At 36.6% G+C, this 22,176-nt stretch overlaps 1 protein-coding gene and 1 pseudogene across 1 annotated transcript in view; both read left to right on the forward strand.

Annotated features, from left to right (window-relative positions):
- Nucleotides 1-22,176, forward strand: part of FBXW7 (F-box and WD repeat domain containing 7) — a 221,866-nt gene that overhangs the window by 50,771 nt on the left and 148,919 nt on the right. The window contains exon 2 of the mRNA XM_040251447.1: nt 13,998-14,044. The gene's annotated coding sequence lies outside the window, so the exon portion shown is untranslated. The remainder of the gene's footprint in view (nt 1-13,997; nt 14,045-22,176) is intronic.
- On the forward strand, nt 5,080-6,242 carry LOC120871626 (annotated as a pseudogene).

The raw sequence follows: 22,176 nt of genomic DNA on the forward strand, positions 1-22,176 counted from the left end.
ATATCAGTAACCTCAGAAATGCAGATGATACCACCCTTATGGCAGAAAGTAAAGACGAACCTCTTGATGAAAGTGAAAGAGGAGAGTGAAAAAGTTGGCGTAAAGCTCAACATTCAGAAAACTAAGATCATGGCATCTGGTCCCATCACTTCATGGGAAATAGATGGGGAAACAGTGGAAATAGTGGCTGACTTTATTTTTTAGGGCTCCACAATCACTGCAGATGGTGACTGCAGCCATGAAATTAGAAGACGCTTACTCCTTGGAAGGAAAGTTATGACCAACCGAGACAGCAGATTAAAAAACAGAAACATTACTTTGCCAACAAAGGTCCGTCTAGTCAAAGCTATGGTTTTTCCAGTGGTCATGTATGGATGTGAGAGTTGGACTGTGAAGAAAGCTGAGTGCTGAAGAATTGATGCTTTTGAACTGTGGTGTTGGAGAAGACTCTTGAGAGTCCCTTGGACTGCAAGGAGATCCAACCAGTCCATACTAAAGGAGATCAGTCCTGGGTGTTGATTGTAAGGACTAATGTTGAAGCTGAAACTCCAATCCTTTGGCCACCTGATGTGAAGAGCTGACTCATTTGAAAAGACCCTGATGCTGGCAAAGATTGAAGGTGGGAGAAGAAGTGGACGACAGAGGATGAGATGGTTGGATGGCATTACCAACTTGATGGAGATGAGTTTGATTCAACTCTGGGAGTTGGTGATGGACAGGGAGGCGTGGCGTGCTGTGGTCCATGGTGTCAGACACAACTGAGCGACTGAACTGAACTGATGGCTGAAAATTACCACTCTAATTCTTTTGCTTGCAATTGATAGTCTGAAGATATGTTTATTATACTTTTATGCACACATTTGTATAAAGTAATTTTGATTTGGTTTTAAAATGTAAATCAGTAGTATCATGTTGTTTACATACGTTTGTGCTTTTTTCACTCAGTGTTCATTGCAAGATTTAGTCCTGTTGATACATATGTGTGCCTATTCCATGCTCAGTCGGTTAGTCATGTCTGACTCTTTCGACCTCATGGACTGTAGCCCTCTTGGCTCTTCTGTCCATGGGATTTCCTAGGCAAGAATACTGGAGTGGGTTGCCATATCTTCCTCCATGGGATATTCCCAACCTGTATCTCTTGGGTCTTCTGCACTGGCAGGTGGATTCTTTACCTGTAGCACCACCTGGGAAGCCTGTTGATGCATGCTTATTTTATGTATGCATTTAAAGTTTGCTTATTTTAACCTTTGTTTAGTTTGTCCCATTATTTGTGATTAAAGTAGATTTTATGTTTCTTTGATACATCCCATCATTTTAGAGCACTATTTACTTTCTGGCACAACAGAGTGTTCCATTCTTAGTACCTTTTGCTTTCGCTGCCCCTAGATCTAGAAACAGCTATTTGTCCAGGAATCCCCATTCCTTTTCTTGAATACTTACAGACTACCTTGTGAGGTCAGGAGGTGTTATATGTTACTGGTCAGGCTTCCGGGGAGTCTGTTCATGGAACAGGAAGCCAGGAATTATACTAAAAGAAAACTGCTAATATTTGGGTACTGATTGTCCCTAGTACCTAAGGCTCTTCTCCTGTTTAATGTTTGGATCTCTGCTCTCCCAAGGTGAGGATCTTGGTCGACAGTAACATCAGGATACATTTATTCATTTTCTTTGTCCTGTAATGTACATGGTATAATAATATTGAAATTGGCACACCAAACCACTGCCAACAGTAAACCTAGTGATGAGGAAAGATTTCTGGGTAGTGTTGTTCATATCCTACCCCAGTGAAGGTATATATCAGAGTTCTGTGCTCATAAATTATTTTAATTAATTAAATATTTTTATATCATTACTTTGATAAACCCTAAGGTTCATTTCTTTTTCCTTGTGTTTGGTTTTAGCCCTCCCTCTATCACTGAGTCATTTAAAAATTTTTTTGAGACTTGTAAAATAGTAAAATGGCTAAGAGTCAAAACTATATAAAAAGACATTCTCAAAAGTCTTACTTCCTTCTCCTTCCCTGTTTTCTCTTTTCAGTCTCTGTAGGCTACCAATTTCATCAGTTTCCGGTTTGTCCTTGTGTTTCCTTTTGTAAGAAATAAGCATTATATGTTTATATTATAAACAAAATAGTATATGTTCATGCATTGCTGTTTGTGTACTTATTCCTATTATTATTTTATAATACTAAGCAGAATACTATGTGTACATATTCTCTATGAGTGAAGTGGAACATCAGCTTGTTGAGCTCTAGGGAAACATTTGTTGGTATTTTTATTTGAATAATGTTGATCACTAACTTGTGAAAGTGAAAGTCGCTCAGTCATACCCGAGTCTTTATGACCCCATGGACTATACAGGACTTCTCCAGGCCAGAGTACTGGAGTGGGTAGCTTTTCCCTTCTGCAGGGGATCTTCCCAACCCAGGGAGTGAACCCAGGTCTCCCACATCACAGGCAGATTCTTTACCAGCTGAGCCACAAGGGAAGCCCAGGAATACTGGTGTGGGTAACCTGTCCGTTCTCCAGCGGATCTTCCCGACCTAGGAATCAAATGGGGTCTCCTGCATTGCAGGTGGATTCTTTACCAACTGAGCTATCAGGGAAGCCCAACTTAGGGAACTCACTACCTTTGTGAAGCTTAGTCATCCTTTCCAAAAGAATAGGGGATGTCTTTTCATTTGTATCTTTCAGAAGTATTTTATAGCTTTCTTTATAGAAATTTTACACATTTATGTTTAATCCTAAATAAATAAATATATTTGTTCTTTTTGTAAATACTGTTTTCAGATAAGTAGTTTGAAGCTTTTTCCTTTTAATAGAAGAGCTGTTGTTGTTCAGTTGCTTGAGTCTTTGTGACCCCAGGCACCTCTGTCCATGGGATTTTCCAGGCAAGAATACTGGTGAAGTGAAGTCGCTCAGTCGTGTCTGACTCTTCGCAACCCCATGGACTGTAGCCTGTCAGGCTCCTCCATCCATGGGATTTTCCAGGCAAGAGTCCTGGAGTGGGGTGCCATTGCCTTCTCCAGGGATCTTCCCCACCCATGGATCAAACCCAGGTCTCCCGCATTGTAGGCAGATGCTTTTACCGTTGCTATTTCCTTCTCCAGGGGACCTTCTTGACCCAGGGATCAAACCCATGTCTCCTGCATTGCAGGCAGATTCTTTACCTCTGAGCCACCTGGGAAATAGAGTTAAGCCTATTTTTATATCTTGACACGAAAGTGTTTCTTCTGATTTATACATTGCATTTACTGTTTATGCTGTATTTACTTTTATTCTTCTTTTCCTATGGGCTGTTTCTTTACTCTTTGAAGATTATTTTCTTAGTTAATATTTTTGTTTTAATGGCTAACTTTATAGTAATATTTGCTTATGATATCATTAGGGTCCCTTTAGGCAAAGAACTCAGACTGCTGATGATTGCTTTGTCTGCATTAAATGAATATCCTTTGACATTCAGTTATTACCTGTTCAATGCCAATGAGCAGATTCTTTAGTTTTTTACTTCTGTTTTCTTCATATTAAAAAAAAGTTCCATTAAAATTTGTCAGAGAATACAATATTTAAATACCCATCTTCATTCTTTGTCCATATCTTTGTTTTAGTAATATATCTAAAATTAAATACATTCAGTGTTTATCCCATTGTTTAGTAAAGATTTTGCCAAAGTTTTCACTGTCTATTTTTAATGAGGTAAATGTCATTCTTTTGTAGATTTCTCTGAGTAGGCTCTGAATAATACATTCCCAGAGTTCTTGCATGTTTAAGTCTCTAGTTCTGTAATAGCCTTCATAGTTATAAAGGTACCTGACTGGATATAAAATCCTTGGTTTATACGTTTATTACTTGGGTTTCTTGAGAAAGATGCTACACTTTCACTTTACTTTGAATGTTGCTGTTTAGAAACCTGATGCCAGCCTTGCTTTCTGTCCTGTGTAAGAGGCTTGGTGTTTTTGTCTGGAGGATCCAGAGATTTTTTTCCTTACTTCTTTTGAAGTTTTACTAGGCTATGTTTTGTAGTTTTATTCTGGGTTTTTCCAAGTATACAGTATGTTTGTTGCCAAAATTCACATATCTTGTAGTGCTTCCTGCCCACCACAGCGTACAAATAAATACACATTTGTTTTTGTTTTGGAGATACTTTATAAGTTATAGTTTTAAATATTAGTTCCTTTATTTTACTTTTATCCTTCAGAGTTTTCTGTTATACATATGTTATAGGTTCTTTACAGATCTATGTTATTTTTTTTTTCCGGTCATTTTTTTCTTCAATATTTTTATTCTCTTGGCTGATCTCTTGTTTGTTATTTTCCTTTGTATTTTTACGTGAATCCAGCCTTCCTTATTATTTCTTATTTTTTGGCCATGCCATCATGTGGATAAGGTCTTAGTTCCCCAACCAAGAATTTAACCTTCAGTCTTTGTGATGAAAGCTTGGAGTCTTAACCACTGGACTGCCAGGGAGGTCCTTTTGTTACTTATTTTAAAAGTGATTTGTCTTTTTGTCCATTCCCTCTGCCTGAGTACAGTCAGTTCTTATTTCATATCTTGTTGTGTTTTGTCCATTTATAGTTTTGATTTTTGGTTTCAGATGTTAAAAAATATGTATGAAGGCTGTTACAGATTTATTTTGGAATATTACTTTACAGGTTTATGTTTTGTGGATTTTTTCCCCTTTGGTGAGAGTTTTCATTAGCTGGAGTATTTGGACTTGGAATGTCTGTGTTCTTACAGTAGCTTTTAAAACTAGTGTTGTCTGCTCTATCTATTCATTTCTTGGCTCAGCATTACAACTTTTATGTGTTGCTGCTGCTGCTGCTAAGTCACTTCAGTCGTGTCCGAATCTTAGCGACCCCATGGACTGCAGCCTACCAGGCTCCTCCATCCATGGGATTTTCCAGGCAAGAGTACTGGAGTGGGGTGCCATTGCCTTCTCCGTTTTATGTATTAGGTTGGTGCAAATGTAACTGCAGTTTTTGCATTGTTGAAATTTGCCATTTGGTGTTGGAACACATTAAGTAAGTGTGGTTATGTTAACATCATTTAAAAATGCATTTCTTGTATTTTTTTGTTGTTAATGGCATTGCTTGCTGTTTTTTTATATTTATTTGAGACTATGGAGATGATGTTAGACAAAAAGCAAGTTCAAGCAGTTTTTTTACTTGAGTTCAAAATGGGTCGTAAAGCAATAGAGTCAACTTGCAGCATCAGAAGTGCATTTGGCCCAGGAACTGCTAACCAGCGTACAGTGAAGTGGTCATTCAAGAAGTTTTGCAAAGGAGACGAGAACCTTGAAGATAGGAGTGCAGTGGCTGGCCATAGGAAGGTGACAGCGACCTATTGAGAGAATCATTGAAACTGATCCTCTAACAACTTCAGGAGAATTTGCCAAGGAACTCAGTGTCAGCCATTCTACAGTCATTATGCACTTGAAGCAAATTGGAGAGGTGAAAAAGCTTGATAAGTGGGTGCCTCATGAGCTGACTGAAAAAAAAAATTGTTATCTTCATGTGTTGTCTTCTCTTATTTTGCAACAGCAGTGAACCATTTCTTGGCTGGGTTGTGATGTGAGACGAAAAGTGGATTTTATCCAATGACCAGCAACCACCAACTCAGTGGTTGAACCGAGAAGAAGCTCCAAAGTACTCCCCAAAGCCAAACTTGCGCCAAGAAAAGGTCACTGTCACTGTTTGGGGATCTGCTGATGTTCTGAGCCATTGCAGCTTTCTGAATTCTGGTGGAACCATTACATCTAAGAAGTATGCTCAGCAAATTGATGGCATGCTCCAAATGCCTGCGGCCGGTCGTGGTCAGTAGAAAGGGTCCCATTCTCCATGACAGTGCTCCCACTGCATGTTGCACAACCAGTGCTTCAAAAGTTGAATTACTTGGGTCATGAAGTTTTGCCTCATACACCATATTCACCTGACCCCTTGCAGCTGACCACCACTTCTTTAAGCATCTTGACAACTTTTTTTGCAGGGAAAATGCTTCCATAACTACCAGGAGGCAGAAAATCCTTTCCAAGAGTTCATTGAATCCGGAAGCCTGGATTTTTAAGCTACAGGAATAAACCAACTTTTTTCTTGTTGGCAAAAATGTGTCGATTGTAATGATTTCTCCTTTGATTAATAAAGATGTATTTGAGCCACGTTGTTGTTCAGTCGTTCAGTCATGTCTGACTCTTTGTAACCTAGTTATGATGATTTAAAATTTGCAGTCTTAAACCACAATTACTTTTGTACCCACTGGTTGCTCAGTGATAAAGAATCTGCCTGCCAGTGCAAGAGATGCAGGAGATGTGGGTTTGATCCCTGGGTCTGAAAGATCCTCTGGAGAAGCAAATGGCAACCCACTCCAGTGTTCTCGCCTGGGAAATCTCATAGACAGAGGAGCCTTGCAGGCTGCAGTCCATGGGGTCTCAAAAGAGTCGGATGTGACTTAGTGACTAAACAACAATATGATGGTCATCTGAATTAAATTCTCTCACTCCCATCCATTTTTGTTCACTGATTGCTAAGATGCCGATGTTCAATCTTGCTATCTCCTGTTTGACCACGTCGTAATTTACTTGATTGACAGACCTAACATTCCAAGTTCCTTTGCAATATTATTCTTTATAGCATAGGACTTGACTTTCACCACCAGACACATCCGCAGCTGAGCATCGTTTCCACTTTGGCCCAGCTGCTTCATGCTTACTGGAGCTACTAGTAATTGCTCTTTGCTCTTCCCCAGTGGCATACTGGACACCTTCTGACCTGGAGGCTCATCTTCTGGAGTCGTGTCTTTTTTACCTTTTCATATTGTCCATGGTGTTCTCCAGGCAAGAATACTGGAGTGGGTTGTCATTTCCTTTTCCAGTGAACCATGTTTTGTCAGGACTCTACTGTGACCTCTCTGTCTTGGGTGGCCCTGCACAGTATGACTCATAGCTTCATTGAGTTATGCAAGCCCTTTTGCCACAACAAGACTGTGATCCATAAAAGGGATGAAGAAAAGAAGGTGAAAAGTGAAGTTTCTTAGTTGTGTCCGTCTTTTTGCAACCCCATGAACCCTATGAGGCTCCTCTGTCCATGGGATTTTCCAGGCAAGAATACTGGAGTGGGTTGCCATTTCCTTCTCCAGGAGATCTTCCTGACCCAGGGATCGAACCTAGGTCTCCCACATTGCAGGCAGATGCTTTACCGTCTGAGCCACTAGGGAAACCCAAAAGGGATGAATAGTGTACCAAAACTAATTTGTACTACAATTAACTTTTCCTTTTTGTGGAGCTTTTACAGTGTTGGGAGTATTTTTATTTGTTTCCTCTCCTATGTATGGCTAGGTAATTACCAAAAAAGGTATTTTTTGCCATATTTGTTTTGTAGTTGCTACTTTGTGTGGATCACAACAAACTGTGGAAAATTCTTAGAGATGGAAATACCAGACCATCCTGTCTGTCTCCTGAGAAACCTGCGTGCAGATCAAGAAGCAACGGTTAGAACTGGACATGGAACAATGGACTGATTCAAAATTGGGAAAGGAATGCATCAAGGCTGTACATTGTTAACTTGTTAATTTAACTTATATGCTGAGGATACCATGCAAAATGCCAGGCTGGATGAGTCACAAGCTGGAATAATATCAATTATTATTGATAATAAATAATCTGGGAGAAATATCAATAACCTCAGATATGCAGATGATACCACCCTCATGGCAGGAAGCTAAGAGGAACTAAAGAGATGATGAAAGTGAAAGAGGAGAGTGAAAAAGCTGGCTTAAAACTCAACATTCAAAAAATGAAGATCATGGCATCTAGTCCCATCACTTCATGGCAAATAGATGGGGGAAAATGGAAACAGTGGCATAATTTATTTTCTTGAGCTTCAAAATCCCTGAGGACAGTGAATGCATCCATGAAATGAAAAGATACTTGCTGCTTGGAAGAAAAGCTAAGACAAACCTAGACAGCAGAGACATCACTTTGCTGAAAAAGGGGTGCAGATAGTCAAAGCTATGATTTTTCTAGTATTCATGTTACAGATTTGAGAGTTGGACCATAAAGAAGGCTGAGTGCTGAAGAATTGATGCTTTTGAACTGTGGTGCTGGAGAAGAGTCCCTTGGACTACATGGAGATCAAACCAGTCAATCCTAAAGGAAATCAGTCCTGAATATTCATTGGAAGGACTGATGCTGAAGTTGCAATACTTTGGTCACCTGATGCAAAGAGCCAACTCGTTGGAAAAGACCCTGATGCTGGCAAAGATTGAGGGCAGGAGGAGAAGGTAACAGAAGATGAGATGGTTGGATGGCATCACTGACTGAATGGACATGAGTTTGAGCAAACTCCGGGAAATAGTGAAGGACAGGGAAGCCAGGCGTGCTGCAGTCCATGGGATCACAGAGAGTCGGATATGACTTAGCATCTAAATAATAGCTGTGCAATTGAACTGCAAAAGGAGGACATTGTCTACAGTGGTTATATGTTACTGCAATAAAATGATCAACTGGGACTTGTGTTGATTTAAGGGGTATGAAAGATAAAAGACCCAGGCTTAATAAGAAGTAGGTTGTAAGAATTGTCAGTTGACTAGAACTGTGAATACTTTTAGAAATACTTTGAAAGATTGTGGAAATGTTGAAGAAAAATGATCAGAGCATAACTTTATGAAGGTATGATTGTGTAGTGAATATGATTATAAAAATGCAGGTGAGTTGTACTGAAACTTACATCATATCACGTTTTAATAACTGGGGAAAGGAAGATATTTTTGTTTCTCTTTAAATTTGTTGGTAGTATCTATGAGACTGTCATCAGAACATTGAGAGATTTTTTTGAAACTTCTTGAGGTATTGTGTAAACAATCCTTTGCAGTTTTGCAGGCATCAGGCAAGAAACTTGAGAGGATAAGTACTGAGTGCTGTTTCTTTATTATGGAAATAGAAGTACAGCATGAGGTTTTTAAAGTAAAAATTTACGTCTTTTACAAAAAATTATAATAGTTGAAGCTTTTTGAATATGTGGAAGATAAAATAGCATTTAGTTCTCTATAAGGTAAGGGTAAACTATTAATTTGGACTGGGTTGGTTTGCAAAATATTTTAATTTGGCTAAATTGAATGTGTGGTGGGCAGTTGGAAAAGTGATTTGAAATGCTCTGTTTCAGATTAAGATCTGATATCTCTGTAACAACTTAGAACTGTTGACTAGCTGTAATGTTGCTTTTTAAATATTTTTTTTTACCAACCTGGCTCTAACTTTTCCACCTCTAAAATTGAAGTAGAAAACAAGGAAAAATAACAGAATCCTAAGAAGGCATATCATTAGCACTATTTAAAGATGCTAGTTTTTCAAATACCAGTATTTATATAAATATAGTTACCATTCATGAGCAATTTTTATTAGATTTACTGCTGATTGAACAGTGTGTAGTCACTGAATTCACTGAATCCCCTTTTGTTTTAGGGGAAGACTGTTCTGCTTACACCTTTACTGTCCTCTCTGGGATCTTTAGTATATTACCATAAACTGTAAAGTTAGATAGTTTTCCTAGCCAACCTGTGTCTAGTCCTGTAGGTTCTTTAGATTTAGGATGCGATTTCTTGGCTCTCTGCTTCAAAATAGACCCTTAGGGATGATTCAGGTTCTTCTGTTAGTGTTTGTCTCTCTTCTTTTGGTGAGATGTGTCTCCTCTGGGGAGATCTCCATCTTCTCTTGAGGGAGATTTTTTTCCCCTGTATGTTCTAAAGTGCCTCAAGTTAATTCTTTCGTTCATTTCAAAAGTTACCCAAAGTGGAAACTGTGTCTTAATTTGTTCTTAGTGAGAACTTGCAATTTAGAGAGGTAAGTTTCTGAGTTAGAAGCAGGTGCCTGGCCTGAGAGTGGGTTGACTAATGCAGACAGTCAGTTTTGGGAAAGTGTTTTTGGGCCACCTTGTATCTCAGAACCACAGCTCAATGCTGACAGGACATTTGGAGAGATCTCTGTCAGGCCAGATTCATAGGTAAAGCACCCCAAGACCAAGGAGGGTTCCTGTAAGGATTCAGTGAGTCATCTGAAGTCAAGTATGTCCAAAGGATTCTTCTGGGAATTGTTCAGGGGCCTGACCTGTTAGGGCCTATGCCATTCTGTTCCTCTGAACTTTGTCTTGAGACTTACATGACAGCTCTACCCCACGGCTAAAGACAAATAGGTTGTTGTGAGTAATAAGACGGCTTTCCATCAATGATAAAAGCTCTCGGATCTGACCAAATAATGATATTTAATTTAGAGAGAAATTGGTAAGATTAAAAAAAGTTATTTAGGTAAATATAATGGAAACATAGATTAAAAGGACATACAGATAAAACTTTATATTTTAGTTAAAGAAGGTGTCATTGTAAGTATCGATGTAAAATATTTTAGGTATGTAGGAATGATTACCCGAAAGACTTTTCTTCAAATGGTTATTGGTTTTTAAAAGTCTTAAAAATTTCTGAAAAACTGGGCCAAGTAGTGTGCCTTAAAGGTTTTATGAATTTTTATGGATTCCTGGCTTGGCCATCTGATTGCTTTTATAATCAACTTCTGAGTTAGCTATTAACACTTTTAATATGCGTGAAGTTATGCATCTGTGAACGTAAGTTGAGCCTATGTAGAAATATTCTTTAGCAGGACTTCATGCAAAACTTCATTTGCTATTAGTAGAAAATCATAAGGAATCATTTCTTGGTAAAGTTTATTTTTACATTGAAACTGTTCTTAAAACTTATTAATACAAAATAACTAGATATATTTAATTTACTTTTATGTAGCCTATATAACTAAACACATTGTTAGGAGATCCAGATTTTCAAATTACTGACTTATAGACCTGGATGTATGATGGCCTGGAGTTACTTAACTGAGAAGTTAATTTTCAAATTCTTGAGTTACAGACCTGGATGCATGATGACCTGGAGTTACGTAACTGAGAAGTGATTTTTCATCTATTTTTAAAAATAAGCTTAAAAATAATAATTGAAGTATAATTTATATACAGAAAAGTACAGATGAGCTTTTGTATATTGATGAACTTTTGCAAAGTGAACACACACACACACCAACTTGTAACCATACCCTAGTTCAAGATATCAATTAAAGGCCCCGTGACCTGTCCCAGTCAAGTAACTCGTTCACCGCAAATTTTGCTGTCATGACTTTGCAATCAGAGATTAGTTTGGCTTGTTTTCGAATTTGATAGGCTAGAGTTATATGTGTGCTGCTTCTCCCCCCACCCAGCTTCTTTCATACCGCATTGTGTTTGTGAGATGTGTCCTATTTGTGCCTGTATCCTATTTTGTGTATGGCATTAGTTTTCTCATTTTCACTGAGGTTTAGGATACCCTTGTCTGAATTTACTAAAGTTTGTTTCTCCCTTCTCCTGCCAGTGGACATTTGGGTCGTGTGTAGTTTTGGGCTGTTTATAATGCTGCTGCGATAAATCTTGTACATACCTTTCTGTACACAAATATACACATTTCTGTTGACTGTATACCCAGGAGTTATATTGCTTAGTCATTGGGCATATGTATTTTCACCTTTAGTGAAGTTGCTGATTTCTGTCCGACTCTTTGCGATTCCATGGACTGTAGCCTACCAGGCTCCTCCATCAATACAGTTCTTCAGGCAAGAGTACTAGAGTGGGTTGCCATTTCCTTCTCCAGGAGATCTTCCCGACCCAGGGATCGAACCCAGGTCTCCCGCATTGCAGGCAGACGCTTTACCCTCTGAGCCACCAGGGAAGCCCTTAGAGCCTTCACTTTTAGTAGATATTTCCAGATAATCTTCCATGCTGGTTATACCCATTTCCATGTCTCTGTGCAGTGCATGAGAATGCCATTTGCTGCACATGCTTGCTTACATTGGTATTCCCTGATTTTTCGGTTAGAACCCAGTCATTCTGGTGAGCAGAAGTATCTTGTGTTGTTTATCTGTGTTTTCTTGAGGACTAGTGATGTTGAGGACCGTTTCAGTATGTTTGTTGGATTTTGAAATTATTTTTTTATAAAATTTTGTTTTGTTTTCATCTTAAAAATCGGGTTGTCTTTTTCTTGGTGATTTAGAATGTGTGTTTTTTTTTTTTTTTTTTTAAAAAAAAAAAATTTTTGTACCTGAGTCCTTTGGACATGTGCACTGAGAATATCTTTCCTACTCTGTAGCTTGCATTTTCATTTTAAGAACACAATTTTTTAAGGAAGTCCAGTTTGCTCTGTTTATCTTTGTCTTGTTTAAGAAATCTTCATCTGCCTCAAAGTCATGATGATATTCTCTTGTCATCTCACAGCTTTATTGTTCTAAACTTCATTGTTTAGGTCTCTAACATACTTTTTTCTTCCTCCTTTTCCATGGCTTGTGGATGGATGTGATTAATTGATTGGTTTTGCTTTTAACAGTAGTGGTGATAGAAAATGTTTTTATTCTATTTGTATTTATGGTATTGTAATTTTTGAATGGTAAAAATTTTCTGCTAGTTACTTTGTTGGTTCTTTTAAAAGGAATTTAAAAACATCTTTTAAAAAATCTAATTCTAAAAGAGGCATTCAGTTTTAGTGTATACTATGTCATATTCTGTCTTATTTGTTTTGTGTTTGAGGAGTCATAGTATGATGCTTTAAAGACATTGGTTTGTGCAGTCAATGACAGCTACCGTATATAAGCAGGTGAATGAATCTCTGTAAAGCTTGGTTTTGTAATCTGTGAAATGGAGAGTGAATAAGGTGATTAAAAAAGAGATATATAACCTTTTTCAAATCTTGAGTGATGTGCCTGGCAAATAACAAGAGCACTATAACATTTTGCTTAATCTTGAATTTTTGAACTTTGTTTTGAAAATTATTTTGACTTGAAATTTAACAGAAAAGATGCTTACTGTGTTTATTATAAAATTATTTACAACTAACTTTTGTAAGTCATAAAATTAATTTGTAAGTTTATGCCTTTCTTTGAAATCTTTTAATTTTTTTTAGTATCAACATAGGGTAGATTTTAAAATACTTCCTTATGCTAATTTTTTAAATAAAATTTAATACTTTATGAAGTATCATTCTATCTCGTTTAGTCACTAAGTCACATCTGACTGTTTTGCAACCTCCATGGATTGTAGCCTGCCAGGCTCCTCTGTCCGTGGGTTTTCCCAGGCAAGAATACTAGGGTGGGTTGTCATTTTCTTCTCCAGGGGGCCTTCCTGACCCACGGATGGAACCTGCGTCTCCTACATTTTCAGGTGGATTCTTAACCACTGAGCTATCAGGGAAGCCCCTTCTATTTCATTGTGCCCAATTCTGTAGGTGCTAGAGTTACATTTTCTAGCTGCTACTCGGAGAAGGCAATGGCACCCCACTCCAGTACTCTTGCCTGGAAAATCCGATGGATGGAGGAGCCTGGTAGGCTGCAGTCCGGGGTTGCTAAGAGTTGGATACGACTGAGCGACTTCCCATTCGTTTTTCACTTTCATGCATTGGAGAAGGCAATGGCAACCCACTCCAGTGTTCTTGCCTGGAGAATCCCAGGGACGGGGGAGCCTGGTGGGCTGCCGTCTGTGGGGTCACACAAAGTCTGACAGGACTGAAGTGACTTAGCAGCAGCAGCTGCTACTTAAAAAGGTGTTGGTAACTAGATACTAGAATGTAGAGCTGACATTGTATGTGATAATTAGGGACCATTTAACATATGAATGCTTTTCTAAGAAATTGTTAGCATGCTGTTGTCTTGGTCTGTAATTTTTAAGATCTGATTCATTATAGAGCTGTCAATATCCTGATAATTCATTAGCTTCTCCATTTAAACCTTGAATTATTTATAAGTTTAGGAAAAATTTTGTTAATCATTTGGCAAAGTTCAGCAGGTGCTTTGGATTTTAAAGCAGTGTGGAAAAACAAATTGCTATTATGTAAATGGGATTCCCGGGTAGACTTTATAGATCAGGGGTAACTTCTGAAGTTGAGAAATTACTCCTCATATATTTGTTTTATTTTTTTTTATTATTTTAGGGAGTCTCAACCATCAGTGAGATTTTTAAAAGGCTATCAAATATTTGGTAAGTCTGTATTCTCCATGTTAAATACTTTGCATGTTACTTAAGTTTACATGTATATTACATTAATGACATAATAATAGCCTGTGTAAACTATAACTTATATTTCTTTTAATTTTTACCTGGTACTTGAATTTCTTCTCTTTATACTTATTCTGATCTTCTGATTCTTTCTTTGTATCACGAAAATTTTTCTAGCTTGCAGGCTGAGTATTAAAAGAATTCAAAGAAATTAATAGTCTTCATGGAAAGACATACTAATATATTTTCTGAATGAAACAGCATTTTCCTCTTATAAGATTTTTGTAATAGCTGTTAGTAGCTGTTGATACTAGTACAAACACCAAGATTCTTTAGCTTACTTTACTCCTTACCTTAGGTCCAGTTCATCACAGTAAACCAGTGTTTACTGATTAGACTCTGATTAGACCTTTCACTGTTTCTTAGTAATAACATTTTGTATGAATATTTGATAGGTGCCTGTAAATCAAAATAATAAACTTTTGATTTCATGAGATGGTGCTTTACGTTTTTTATTTTTGAGTGAAAGTAGAATTAATCTCAGAATGTGTTTTACTTCGTTGTATAATATTTTAGATTTTTGTGCTATGGTGACTATACAGACGTTTAACAATGCTTTGGTTACTGATGTTAGATTTAAAAATTATTAGATATACGTCAACAATGAGAGGGAAATACTGAGGCATTGGTTGCTAATCAAGTGGCATATATAGTTTTTGATTATTTTAATATAGTCAATAAAATTTTTTAAGAATGAATACTAAGAAAACTAGTATCTTGATTAAGAAAATTAAGATATTTAAAATAAGCATTGATTTGTTTTATTATACTTTTTAATGTTTTTGAAAAAATAAAATTTCAACCAAATGATATTTTAAAATTTCAATAATAATCATAGTTGATATAAGTATTTAACAAATTATACTACCCTGTTGAATATTTATAATAAATGTAACATTGTTAGGAGCAAATGATGCTACAAAAATCTCTTATACAAAATTTTGCTACTTAAAATGTGGTAATTGATTTCTGGAGATGTATTAAGTAGAAAAAAAGAATTCCTGGTGGCCCAGATAGTAAAAAATGTGCCTACAGTGTGGCAGACCTGGATGTGAGCCTTGGGTCAGGAAGATCCCCAGGAGAAGGGAAGAGAAACCACTGCATTATTCTTGCCTGGAGAATTCCATGGACAGAGGAGCCTGGTGGGCTACAGTCCTTTGTCACAAAGAGTCAGACACCACTGAACAACTAACACTTTCCCATTAAGTAGTAAAAGTAATTTATGGCCATTTTTTTCCCCCATGGATGTAGATAATTTGAGTTAGTTTGAGCGAAGCGATCTTTGTATTGTATGTATTTTTGGCATGTATTTTATTTTAGCAAATTTTTTAGTATATTCAGAGTTTCAGAGTTGTGTAATCATCACTGCTATCTAGTTTTAAAAGTGTCTCCACTCCTCTAACACCTTAGGCAACAAGTAATATACTTTTTCTATGAATTGCCTGTTGTGGACTTTTCTTTCTTTGTGTCTCTCTCTCCCCCCTCCCACCCACCAAGTCTTAATTGTGGTGTGCAAGATCTTTAGTTGCTGAATGAGAACTTTTTTTTTTTTAATTTGCGGCATGTGGGATCTAGGTCCCTGACCAAGGATTGAACCTGGCCCCCTGCATTGGGGCCACTGGGCCTTTACCACTGGACTGCCAGGGAAGTCCCTGGACATTTCTTATAAATGGAATCATACGGTGTCTTTGTGTCTGGTTTCTTTCACTTAATATTTTCAGAGTTCACCCATGTGGTAGTGTGTATCATTCATTTTTATGGCCAAAAAATACTCCATTATATACCTCATTTTATCCATTTATCAGTTGATCTATGTTTAGGCTTAGGAATGCTTCTGCAGTGAAAATTCTTATGTAATTTTTTTGTGCACTATAGTTTTCATTTCCTTTGGGTGTATGCTTATAAGAGACAGAATTACAAGTTAGTATAGTAACTCTGGTTCCTCTGCCTTTTCTAAAACCAGCTTGAACATCTGGAAGTTCAAGGTTCACATTGCTGAAGCCTGGCTTGGAGAATTTTGAGCATTACTTTACTAGTGTGTGAGATGAATACAATTGTGCGGTAGTTTGAGCATTCTTTGGCATTGCTTTTCTTTGGGATTGGAATGAAAACTGACCTTTTCCAGTCCTGTGGCCACTGCTGAGTTTTCCAAATTTGCTGGCATATTGATGGACAGGGAGGCCTGGCGTGCTGCGATTCATGGGGTCTCAAAGAGTCGGACATGACTGAGCGACTGAACTGAACTGATAGTAACTCTGTATAACTCTGAGAAACTGTTAAAATGGATGTTAGTCTCACCAGTCTATGAGAGTGCCAATTTCTGCACACTCTTGCAGACATTGATTGTTATGCTATCAATCTTGTTTGTATTTTAGCCATCCTGTTGGATATGAAATGGCATTTCATTGTGGTTTTGATTTTCATTTCCATAATGACTAATGATGAGCATTATTTCATGTGCTTATTGGCTATTTACATATATTTTTTTAGAGAAATGTCTGTCCAAATCCTTGGTCCATTTTTTAGTTAGGTTGTCTTTGTATTGTTAAACTATACACATTCTTTATATATTCTAGAAACTAGCCTTTTATGAGATAATATAATTTGTAAATACTTTCTTCCCCATCTGTGGATTGTCTTTTCATTTTCTTTCTGGTGTCCTTTGAAGCACAAAATTTTTTAATTTAGATGAAGTCTAATTTATCTTTTTTCTTCAGTTGCTTATGCTTTTGGTTTCATATTTCAAGTTTATATTTAAATAAATATTCATTTGATAGTATAGGTTTGTGACAAGGTTTTAATTATCCCAGGACTGTAAAGCATTGACATTTCTTGTGTTTGACAACCAAATCCCAAAGGAAGCAATTAGCCCTGTATTTGTGCTTCAGTTCCTCAGCTAATTGTTTTAAGCAAAACATTGTGTTTTGATCTCATATGTTGCCATGAAAATGTTAGCTGTGTGTGATATGTATATTGATAAAAGTCTCATGAATTCATAGTTAGTATTTTGGATTGGAGAACTAAATAGTTTATCATGCTATTTATTGCACATTTGATTTCATACCTTAATAAATCATTGCTTTTTAGGCTAAGAGTATTATCAGAGATTATTTTAATATTTTCCTCTGAGGAGAAAGTAGATTTTGAGAATCTTATTGATTTTAATCTTGTGCAAGTTATTTGTAGCAATGATATTTTGATGTTTTTGTAAATCTACAAATGGGACATGTATATTTTTCTTCTGCTTTATGGAGTATGTGCATTTTTAATTTTTATGGAACCATTTTAGTTTTTTACTTTTTTACATTATGGGTTTTTTTTAAATCAATTGAATGCATATTTCAAAATGTATTAGCCTGTAATGTTGTCTAATTTAGTTTTTTAGAGAAATGCATGTAACAGTGGAGTGTCACTACTCTTAGTAGATTGGCTTTCTGTGTAATGCAAGATTGTAATACAGTGTAACAAATAATTTTTATTTGGGGAATTTCCTTTGGTATCTTCCTTATTATTTAATACTATTCTATGTTAACTGCAAGGGCTTCCCTTGTAGCTCAGTCGGTAGAGAATCTGCCTGCAGTGCAGGAGACCCGGGTTCTATCCCTGGGTTGGGAAGATCCCCTGGAAAAGGAAATGGCAATCCACTCCAGTATCCTTGCCTGGAAAATCTCATGGACACGGGAGCTTGGTGCCCTGCAGTCCATGGGGTCGCAGAGTCGGGCACGACTGAGTGACTAACACTTACTTACTTATGTTAACTGCAAATAAAAGTCTATTTTAATGAAATTTTATAGAGTTAAGATCATTTATATTCTTTTTGTTAGTTGATTTTAAATCATAGTGTTCATTGGTGAACACTCACTTAAATGCCCATTGGATGTGTGATTCTCTTCTTTACATTTATAGTTTGTGTTGTACTATCCACTGACACGTTGCAATGGAAAAGGAAATAAAAACCGACATCTCATTCATAGTGGTGTTAAATTTTCAATTGTGATAAAAAATAAGGAAAAGATTTAGCTGAGAGAGTTACCTCCTTCTATGGTTGTATATCAAATATGGTGATTAAGAGGATTTTGATGACCTCTTTTATGACTGAGTTAAGGCAAATTAGCTTTTGTGCACTCTTCTTTCCCCCTTCCCTTCTCTTGTTCTGTAAGCTTACTAGCATGATCATTGAATACATATTAATTCTCTTTTAGTATATATACTTGAAATGAGGTTCTAATGTTCATAGAGACATCTTATTCTTACAGGGGTTTTAAGAATTGCCCTTTAGTTAATCCATTAATTTGTCTCTGAAGTCAGTAGGGGCAGCCTTATTCTACAGGAGGCAGCTTCTCAGCACACGTGCTAGAGTTTGCCCCTCCACTGATCTCTAATAGCTCCTTGGAGTTATTGGTCAGGGTTGTATGGGTATAAACTGTTCTTCATCAGAAGGGCCTTTCACTGCTCTCTAATCTTACTCAGGAAAGCTCAGCTGGACTTGAATTATTCTAAATGTCACACTGTTTTTTGCACAAGTGTCTGAAAGCTATCACACAGTAGTATTGACTGTTTTTTTCTCCCAATGCAGTTACTGTAGTAACCACATTATGCAGAGAAGTTGTCCTAAAAGCTTTTTCCTTCAGAACTTACTTCATGTAGGTTCTCTGCCTTATCACACTTAATCTTGAAAAATATCTTCTTCTCTTTCTCTGTCCTTCCTATTCTCACTGAACTTGTTTGATTTATAATTGACTCTAGGTATCCAATTTCTCAGTTTCTAGTCAACTTACCTTGCAGTTTGACAATTGTTTCTATTAGAGTTCTGCTTCCTCAAATGAAATTAAGCCAGTTTTCTTACCTTACCCAGGTAGGTAGACATTGGTTAGGCTGATGAGAGTGTTCTCTATCATCCCCAAGACATGACTAAGTTCCAGTTGCTAATCTTTGTCTTTCCTTTTCTCATCCTGTCGTACCTTTTCCATTATTTGGTATTTTGCTTCTTCTTACCACTCACTTCTCTGTTGTCTTTTGCAATACTGTGATATATGCATGTAAATAGTTGTTGAAATAGTAAATGAAATTGTTACCTAGGTTTCCCAATCTGTTTAGTCTTTTTTTTTGTTTTTTAGACAACAGTTTTAACCATTCAGTTGATCTCATATACATGCCTGATAACATCTTTGATCAACTCTTGTCTGTACCTGTTAATATTAGTTATCATATTTTGGTCCTGAGCTTAACTAATGAGGTAGATAGTAGAAGTAAGGATCATAGAAGCTGTGATCTGCTTATAATTTCACAGGTAATGGTGAAATTGAAAATTAAAATGATGTCTTCACATGTCTTACGGTTTTCACAGAAAACCTCAGATAGCAATGATCAAATCTTGATAAAATATTGAAAGAAAAACTCTATTTAAAAGCAGCAGAAAATGAATGAAAGTAGGTAAAAGTCGGAAGAGAAGTTACACTTTAAAGCTTGAAAGTGTGTCTGAGTTGTATGTTTGTGGCATCCTTGCTTTTGGCTGCGTCCCAGCCTCCTGTGTAGTTCCAGTTGCTCAGGACAGAAGTTAGACCTAGCCAAGCAGCTGGAAATTTATTGAAGGAAATCCTGGAAGCAAGTGAACCACAGAAAACTAAATGGAGTCTACCCTTTTCGTTTGTATAAATTTGCCTATTTTAGATATTTCATATATGTGGAATATCCTGCAGTATTTGTTGTTTTGTGTTGGGCTTATTTCACTTGGCATAATGTTTTCGAAGTACATCTATGTTGGAGCACTTGGAATTTCCTTCCTTTTTATGGCTGAATTATATTCCATTGCAATAGTCCACATTTAATTTATCTGTTCCTCTATTGTTGGACACTTGACTTCTCTTCACTTTTTGGTTGTTGTGAATAATGCTGCAGTGAACTTCAGTGTTACCCGTACCTGAGTCCTCTTTGTTTAGCTCTTTGAGAAGCTGCCAAACTGATTTGCATGGCGGCTTCACCGTTTTACATTACCATCAGTGATTTGCAAGGGTTATAGTTTCTCCACTTCCTCATCAGTGCTAGTTATTTCTTCTCTGTAGTAACTTTGAGGGGCAGATTCCTTAGGATTTTCTACATAAACAAAAACGGTCATGTGAACAGAGACAGTTTTACTTCCTTTCAGTCTTTTTTTTTTTTTTTAATATTCATAGCTAGGACTTTCATAGATACTCTTTATCTGGCTGAAAAAGTTCTTTGTTGACTGGTTTTGTCTATTTTAAATCATTAATGGTATTTGCTTTTATCACAGATTCCTGCATCTGTTGCCACAATCATATAGGTTTTCTCTTAAACGATTAATGTGGTTGAATTACTTAATTATTTTTCATGTTAACCCACCATTCCTAAATAAACTTTACTTTGTCAGAATGTATTATTGTTTTAATATATCACTGAATTTGATTTGCTGAAAATTTTGTCAGAACTGGAAATTGTCCTCTTTTCCTCTGTTTTGTGTACTGCTGCTGCTGCTAAGTCATGTCAGTCGTGTCCGACTCTGTGTGACCCCATAGACGGCAGCCCACCAGGCTCCCAATACTAGAATATCTGTATGCCAAATAGTGTGTATAAATCTGGTATATTTTTTCCTTAACTGTTTGGTAGAATTCACCAGTGAAATAATCTTGGTCAAGAGTATTTTTTGATGGGAGGTTTTAGATTTATGGATTTTTTTTTTATTCTTAATGGTTTCATTTTTTTATGGGTAAGTCAGCTGTTTTAGTAACTGATGCTTTCATAGTTAATCCATTTTTCTGTTATGTAATCTGGTTACTGGATTGGATTTTTTTCTCTCTTTTAAAATAGTAATTTTACTCATTTAGTTTCATTGGGTTAAACTAATGAAGAGAGCTACATCTTAAGCTTTAGTGATTTTTTAAAAGTATGTATAGATTTATATAAATTGTCTTCTGTTCACACATATGTCACATAGGTTTTGAATTTCTTTGAATTTTGAGATTCAGATTAAAAACAATAAAGTATGTTTCAATATTTTGGTCTCAGTGCTAAGGAGGACTTTATTGTAGTTTTGTACTATAGAATCCTTACAGTAGCTTTGTGTGTGTGTGGTGGTGGTGGTGGGGGTCCTATGTTGTAGTATAGTCTTGTCAGAAAACACTTGATTTTGTTTGATTTAAGGTCGGTGGATGCCAGACACCCCCTGTTCCCTGCCCCTGCCCAGTACATTTACTGTGACACCAGCACAGCCTCATTTCTGATCAAAACGTGTTTCTTCCCTAAACAGTAATGTGAACTTATGATGATCTGTAATAGTTTTAGCCTAACTCAGAGTATACACAGCAGGGAAATTTGAAAAATACCCAGAACATTAAAAAATAATTATTTAGTATATGTTCTCAGTAGTTTAATAAGTTTACAAAATTCCTGTTATTTCCTATTTTGCAATTGCAAAGTTTAAAAGTTTTTAAAAATGCTTTTGAAAGTTTAAATCTTTAGATCTTTTCTTTATGTGCTGTTACACTTCTTTAAATTTATAAGTGGTTTTTTTTTCCCTTCTCCTAATGTCATATAAGATTTGAATTCTTGGGACAAAACTGTGGCAATAGTGGGTAATTCTTTTAATATTACCACTTCTTTCTCTTATTCAGTTATGTAGTTATTGCCTGGCAAATGTCTGAAAAGATGTTTTAACACAAATTTAAAGATTTTTGTAGGTATAATTAGCAGATAATTTGTTGGGTTTTGGCTAAAATAGTCTGAGTTGGGGGTATATTTCATTTAATATGAGTGTAGTGGAATACTTATATGGAGATCAGTCATGACCATGTTAAATTCATGCCCATGTTAAATCACTGCTGACTTTCCCATTGTAGGCAGGTGTCCTTATCTCCAGTGGCTCTGGGCATCATGACCGGAATATACATAGAGGACATATACAGTATGAAATATACACAGAGGGCATGTACAGAATGAAATATACACAGAGGACATATACAGTATGAAATATACACAGAGGACATATACAGTATGAAATATACACAGAGGGCATATACAGAATGAAATATACACAGAGG

Source organism: Oryx dammah, unplaced genomic scaffold (genome assembly GCF_014754425.2).
Source record: "Oryx dammah isolate SB20612 unplaced genomic scaffold, SCBI_Odam_1.1 HiC_scaffold_12, whole genome shotgun sequence".
NCBI classification, from domain to species: domain Eukaryota; kingdom Metazoa; phylum Chordata; class Mammalia; order Artiodactyla; family Bovidae; genus Oryx; species Oryx dammah.